Source organism: Monodon monoceros, unplaced genomic scaffold (genome assembly GCF_005190385.1).
Source record: "Monodon monoceros isolate NGI ecotype Baffin Bay Population unplaced genomic scaffold, NGI_Narwhal_1 Super_Scaffold_18, whole genome shotgun sequence".
Classification (NCBI taxonomy): Eukaryota; Metazoa; Chordata; class Mammalia; order Artiodactyla; family Monodontidae; genus Monodon; species Monodon monoceros.
Window position 1 is genome coordinate 68806362 of NW_021703774.1, and position 7492 is coordinate 68813853.

Consider the following 7492-nt stretch of genomic DNA (forward strand, 5'->3'; position numbering starts at 1 on the left):
AATGACTGGAAGAGATTGAAACACGTCAAGTGGATAAAACGTCCATGGTTTCATAAAAAATAAGATCAATGGTCACCTCTGGATGTTGACAGGACATCAACTCACAATTTTGAAAATGAATGGGGTATATAGCAGATCGTGTTGGTGTCCCTGTCCCTTGATAAGGATTCATTTCTGATGTGGAGGTACACTTGGCCTAAGTGCATGGCAAGTCAGAATGCCCCTGGAAACGGCCCTCAATTAGTGACAGAATGGGACTTGATAGCCTAAAACCCCAGCCCCTCGCCTCTTAGGAGGGAACACTCTGAGGCAAGTTCCTCTCAGAGCTCCCAGCAGCTTTGAGCTCCAGCTGCCCAGAGCCATCACCTGCCCAATTATTTGGACTATTTACTTAATTACTTATTGGATTCCTTTCTTTCCCTGTTTCCCTTTCCTATCAAGATCCGGGAATTTTCAGACCTGCTAAGTCATGAGCACACGTGGGTGAGCACAGTGGCAATCCACAGTGGTATATTTGTGACTGGGTGTGAACACATACAGAGGCATGAGTAAACCACGTGAGCGGTAGGCCCAGATTCCCACATTACCTATCTCTGCTGCACCCTTGCCTCTCTCCCAGCTCACCCTGTAGCCTTGTGGGGCTTGTCTGTGATTAGGATTCAGAGGAGGACAAAGCCCACACCTGGTCCATAGATGAATCACTGCGACATATTGATGTGAGCTAAACATGGCCTGTTACCACACTGCAGCCCCCAAAGGGGTGTCCCTGAAAGTCAGTGGTGAGGGAAGATCCTCCCAGGAGGATGTTTCAAGCAGTACACAGCTCATCTACTTTGCAGTGAGAGAGGTGACTTGAAGGAAGTATGTACATGGACTCTTGAGCAGTGGCAAATGGCTTGGTTGGTCAGGCCAGAAAGGGCACAACTGGAAGGCTGGAGATAAGAAGTCTAGGGAAGAGCTGTATGGATGGACTTACAGGAGTGGACATTGTGTCTGATGGCAGTACCATTTGAGAGCATTCACTGCAGAGGAGACATTGAACAGCTAGGGGAACAGAAGGACTCCAGTGGATAACAGCCAGCCTTTGTCCTCCGCGATGCCAGGGCTTGCACAATGTGCCCATGAATGGAGTAGTTGTGGCAGTGAATATGGAGACTACATAAGGGCTCACCAGCATGGGCTCCCTCTCACCAAGGCTGATCGAGCTACTGCCGATGCTGGATGTTCGGCCTGTGAACAGCAGAGATAGATGCTAAAGACTCAACATGGTACCCTCCCTCAAAGAGATCAACCAGCCACTGGGAAGCCTGTTGATTACAATGTACCTCTTTCAGTTTGGAGGGGGGAGCAGTAACTCCTTACTGGGATTAATGCACATTCTGGATATAGATTTCCCTTTCCTGCCCAAGTGCTTTGGCCATCACCAATATCTATATCCAAGGACATAAAGGAAATGGTTTATCCTTATGAGATCCCATATAGTATCACTAACCAAGGAGGTCAACTTTATAGTGAAGGAAATGTGACAGTGGGCACATGACCACAGGATCCATTGGCCCTACAATGCACCATATCTCCTTGAAACTGCCAACCTGATAGTACGTTAGTATGGCCTCTTTACACCACATCTAAATACCAGCTTGGGGAAAACATCCTCTAGGATTGAGGTACTGGCCTTCAAAACACAGTATATATATATATTTGAACCAATGGCCATTCCATGGTGCTGTATCCCACGGGTAAAAATCATGGGTACAGGAACCAGGATATGGAAGAAGCAATACCCCTCTCACCAGTGACCCACTTCGGGAATTTGTGCTTCCTGTACCTATAAATTTAGGCTCTGCAGGATTAGAAGCCATAGTTCCTGGAGTGGGAGATGCATCTACCAGGTGTCACAGTAAGGGTATCACTAAACCTAAGGCTATAGCAACTTCTGGGTCATTTGGGCACCTCATGCCAACTGACCAGTAAACAAAGAAAAGAATTATACTGGCCAAGATGTTTGATCTTGATTATCCCATGTCCAGTGGTAATCATGAACAGGCAGATACAGCAATGTTGGCCTGTTAAGGGCATGGTAATGAAAGGCTGAGGCCTTCAGGGATGAAGGTCAGCATTTTTCCATTGTGAAAGACTCATAGACCAACAGAGTGAATTGTAGAGGAGGGAGATGTTGAATATTGATTACGGCCTTGGAACCAACTGCAGCAACTGTTTGTTCCACTAACCTTCTTGTTATAAGATGCTTTTTCCTTTTTTTTGGCTGCACCATGGAGCTTGTGGGATCTTAGTTCCCTGACCAGGAATTGAACCCGGGCCCTAGGCAGTGAAATCACAGAATCCTAACCACTGGACAGCCAGGGAATTCCCAAGACTTTCTTTTTTTGTTTTTTTTTTTGTTTTTGCTTTTGTTTTTTTTCAGTACGCGGGCCTCTCACTGCTGTGGCCTCTCCCGTTGTGGAGCACAGGCTCCGGATGTGCAGGCTCAGCGGCCATGGCTCACGGGCCTAGCCGCTCCACGGCATGTGGGATCTTCCCGGACCGGGGCACGAACCTGTGTCCCCTGCATCGGCAGGCAGACTCTCAACAACTGCGCCACCAGGGAAGCCTCCCAAGACTTTCTTTTTAATGAATTAGAAATTGCGACCAGCCATGACCTTGAAGAATCGGTGAGGGGACAAAGTGATATTATCATGGAGACACAAATGGATGAGCAGTGCAAAGGGTTTAGCATAGCTGTAACCCCTATCCTTTGCATTCACCTCTGCAAGGGGAAGGTCTCTGGGAGAACATCTGTGACTCTGCCTGGGGACATTTTTTTCTGGCTGTGGGAGCATATTTGTGCTCAGGGCTAGCCAGGAATGGTAGAGGGTTAATGCTTCCAGACGCAGCCCTCAACTTTCAGGCAGGAAGTTGACCAATAATACTTTAGTTTCTTTGCCCCTCAGGTGGGATTTCCTGAGACAGGTTCTACATTGCCTTCTAGAATTCCCCAGCAGGATTGAGCCCCAGTTGCTCCACCTGCTCTATCACAACGTTTCATTAGCTTCCTCCCCTTTCCTGTCTCACTTCTCCACTTCTATACCAGTGCTCCTTAGCATGACCTCCCAGATAAACTCCTTGCACTCAAAGTCTTGACTCACATCTGCTTTTAGGGAACCCTGTTGTCTTAGTCAGTTTAGGCTGCTATAACAAATTACCATAGTCAGGGTGACTTAAACAACATTTATTTCTCACAGTACTGGAGGCCAGCAGATCTGGTGTCTGGTGAGGGCCCACTTCCTGGTTCTCAGATGTCTTCTCGTTGTATTCTCACATGGTGGAGAGCAGAGAGAGAAAGTAAGCTCTCTGAAGTCTCTTCTTATAAGGGCACTAATCTCATCATGAGGGCTCCACCCTTGTGACCTCATTACCTCCCAAAGACCCCACCTCCAAATACCAGCACATTAGGGATTAAGGTTTTAACATATGAATTTTGAGGAGTGGGGGGACACAAACATTCACTCCATAGCACCTATCTAAGACAAACGGAAGAGAATCAAACATTAATCCTACCTTCCCGAATGGGTTATATGTCAGGGTGACAAAATAGTGGATAAAGAGAAATTTTTCCTCATAGACAATTCACAGCTAATAAATGAAGGAGAAATGACAAAATTAGAGCATCTCCATTTTGCACTTCTAATGAAATAATGGATCTAGACAGTGATCATCAGTAGCCATTAGATTAAAAAGTTGATGAGTGTAGTGAGTTGACAGTTGGCCACAGATATATCCACGTCCTAATCCCTAAAATCTGCAAATGTTAACTTGCTTGGAAAAGGGTCTTTGTGGATGTCATTTATTACATGAATTCATTCCTGGAATTCAGTTAATGGTTTTGAGATGAGATCATCCTGGATTAGCCAGGTGAGGCAAACCCAGTGACAAGTGCCCTTATGAGAGACGGAAGAAAAGACACAGGCACATGAAAAGGAGGAGGTGGAGATTGCAGTGATGCAGCCAAAGGAGCCCAAGAACACCACCAGACACCAGAAGTTATAAGAGGCAAGAAACAATTCTCCTCAGAGTCTCCAGAGGGAGTGTGACACTGCCGACACCTTGAGTTTGGACTTCTGGCCTCCAGAGCTGTAAGAGAATAAATTTCTGTTGTCTTAAGCCACCAAGTTTGTGGCAGTTTGTTACAGCAGCCATAGGAAACTAATACAGTGAAGAACTTTATAATGAGTGGATCAGACTTACACTACCTGAATTCACTGATCAACCTTAGCATCACTATTTTAGCCCAATATTCAGACACCATGTGCCTTCTGATGTGATGAAGGAGGAAGTATGCAGCATCACTTACTAAATACTCCTGGGGGAAAGAAAAGTGAATGTTAATTTAATCAAACTTGTAAATATAATTACAGGGGATGGAGGAATATATTAAATGACGCTTTGAGGATACACTCAGCCAAATCAAGACTGTGGGAAACCTGATAGGAAAAAGACCGAGTTACATAAACAAACAAGATGGCATAGATAAAATGAAGGAGGAAGTATTATGGCTTAAAAGATACTTAAAGGGGCTTCCCTGGTGGCACAGTGGTTAGGAGTCTGCCTGCCAATGCGGGGGACACGGGTTCGAGCCCTGGTCTGGGAAGATCCCACATGCTGCGGAGCAACTAAGCCCGTGCGCCACAACTACTGAGCGTGGGCTCTAGAGTCCGCAAGCCACAACTACCGAGCCCACGCGCTGCAACTACTGAAGCCCATGCACCTAGAGCCCGTGCTCCACAACAAGAGAAGCCACCACAATGAGACGCCATGCTTCACAATGAAGAGCAGCCCCTGCTCGCCGCAACTCGAAGAAAGCCTGTGCGCAGCAACAAAGACCCAATGCAGCCAAAAAAAAAAAACATACTTAAATTAACCCAAAACAACTAATCAAATGCAATGTGTAGACCTTAGTTGGATCCTGGTTTGAGCAAATAAACTTATTATAAAATTATATTTTTAGACATTCAGGAGAAATTGATCATGAACTAAATGTTAGATAACATTAATTTTGTTGGAGGAGTGTGATAGTAAATTATGCTTGTTTGTTTAAAAAAAAATTTTTTTTTTGCCACACTGGGTGGCTTGTTACCACAAATTCCCCAACCAGGGATTGAACCTGGGCCCTTGGCAGAGAGAGCGTGGAGTCCTAACCACTGAACGGCCAGGGAATTCCCAGAATTATGGTTATTTTTAAGTCACTATATATTAGAAATACATACTGAGTATTTACAGGTGAAACGATAGGCTATTTGAGATTTGTTTTAAAATATTCCAGCAAAAAACAAACACAAATGAGAGGATTCAAGAAACAAGGATAATTTTGAAATCGTCAAGCTGGAGGATGGAGTGATTTGTTATTCTGTTCCCTCTATTTTTTTGTGTACCTTTTAAATTCTCTATAACGAAAAAATAATAGTAATAGCAATATGAAGAGTAGTTGTAAGAATTTGTGGTCATATGTTTCTATGGGCAAAGAAACAAAGCTTTGCAGCAAATGAAAAGCTCCTCCCGTGACCGTTTCTCATATGGTCTCTTGACAAATGCTGAAGGCATTATACTGAAGACATGCCATCTTCCTACGGGCTGAGCTGCAAGGCCTTAGACCTTGGCTTCCTGGGGTTCTGACTCCATAATAGGAGTTGGGGGACACAAACATTCACTCCATAGCACCTGTCTAAGACAAATGGAAGAGAATCGAACATTAATCAAACATTAAGAGAATCAAACATTAGAAAACCCAGAAGATTGGGGGAGTGGGTGACTACCAATATGTCCAATGTGTCCCAGAATTTAGACTGCCCTCCTTGCTGTTGGTGGTCAACATTTGTGCTGGTGCTGTTCACCAAATAGTTCCAATTCTACTTCTAGGTGAGAGTAAGATTGCTCTTTGCTGCCCCCTTTTGGTTCAGTGGGGTCATGTAATTAGTTTTGGAGAATTGAATTGTGGACAAGACAGGTGTCCCTGGGGCCTGTAGCTATTAACTGCTTGTATAAGACCCTCCAGAGCTCTTTTTATTTTTTCCTTCTGGCATGGTGATTGATGGCATATGAGATGGTGGCTGCTCTGTCACCCGGGGTCCCTGAATAACTAAAATGAGAAGAGCCCCATTATTGACCACAATACATGTAGCTAGAGTGAGAAATAAACCTTTATGTTTTAAGCCACTGAGATTTGGGGTTTTTTTGTTATCACAGCATAATTTAGCTTATCCTGACTAATAAGTGCCATACAACAACGGATACTACAGGCTACCTAGTAAGAACCTGAATAGGAATGATTATTTTTGTTCTGTTACTATCATTATTACTCATTAATTATTATAGGTACCGCTTACTGAGTGCCTCTTATGTGTACCAGGCATGTACTATGCAGTCGATGCATTGTCTCAATTACTGTTCACAGCAAACTTGGGAGGCAGATCTTATTATCCCATGACCGAGATGAAAAAAACCAAAGCTTAAGAACTGGAACAAATATTTCATTTGCTATATGAGGATTATTGAAGATGATGTTCATTCAGTCACCCTCTGTCCCTTATATAAAGTCCCATGGGATGAATTCATTTGACAATGATTGCAAGAATCCTCTTGGAAGGCAATTTTACAACATGTATGAAGTGCCATTAGGAAGTTCATACCCTTTGCTCCAGTCATGACTATTCTCTAGCCCAGGCTTTCTGTGGTGTAGTTAGATTGCTTGAACAGTAATAAACAAACAAACATACAAATAAAATGTATAGAATATAATATATATTAAGGAAAATGAATTAATGACATTGGAGTTTGTCTCTTGAGTTACTGGTATGTTTCTTTTAGCCAGTTGTTAAGAATGCCCCTGGTCCAGTTGCCCCTTTTGCCCTGGCAGTCGTGATGGTGGTGAACGCTAAACCCAATGCACATAACCACCCTGCAGTATCAGCCCTGCGAGAACCTTATTGTGTCCGTTAACCTCCTCCTCTTTCTGAGGGCTTAATTTCCCATCAGCTGTTAACAGCGGAATGACTTTCCTTCCTTTAATAGCAATCATGTAAACCCTTCTGGGAGACTGGCAGGATACAAACACATTTTGAAATATGTTCAGGTCCACCTTGTATTTGTTCTGTGGTGCCCAGGGGCTAGGCCTCGGGGGTTGGAACGCTCCTGGCAGATTTGAACTAGAGTAATCTTAAGTGAGTGTGTGGCGCCCCCTCGTGGTGCCTGGTACAACACCACCCTGGATTCACTTGCTCCTATCCGTGACCAGGCCGTCAACGGTGAATCCAACTCTCTTTCGGCCTTTTGGTGCCCTCTCCTCGCAATCCCTACTCTCTTGCAGGTTCACCCCTCAGGGGCAGTAGCCCCTGCTCTTACTCTGTCTTCCTAGGCGCGCTGTCAGCACGCTGGGTCCAAGGCTATCCCCCTCATCCCCCCACGCCTCGCCGCCGCGCTTACAGCTTCACCCAACACA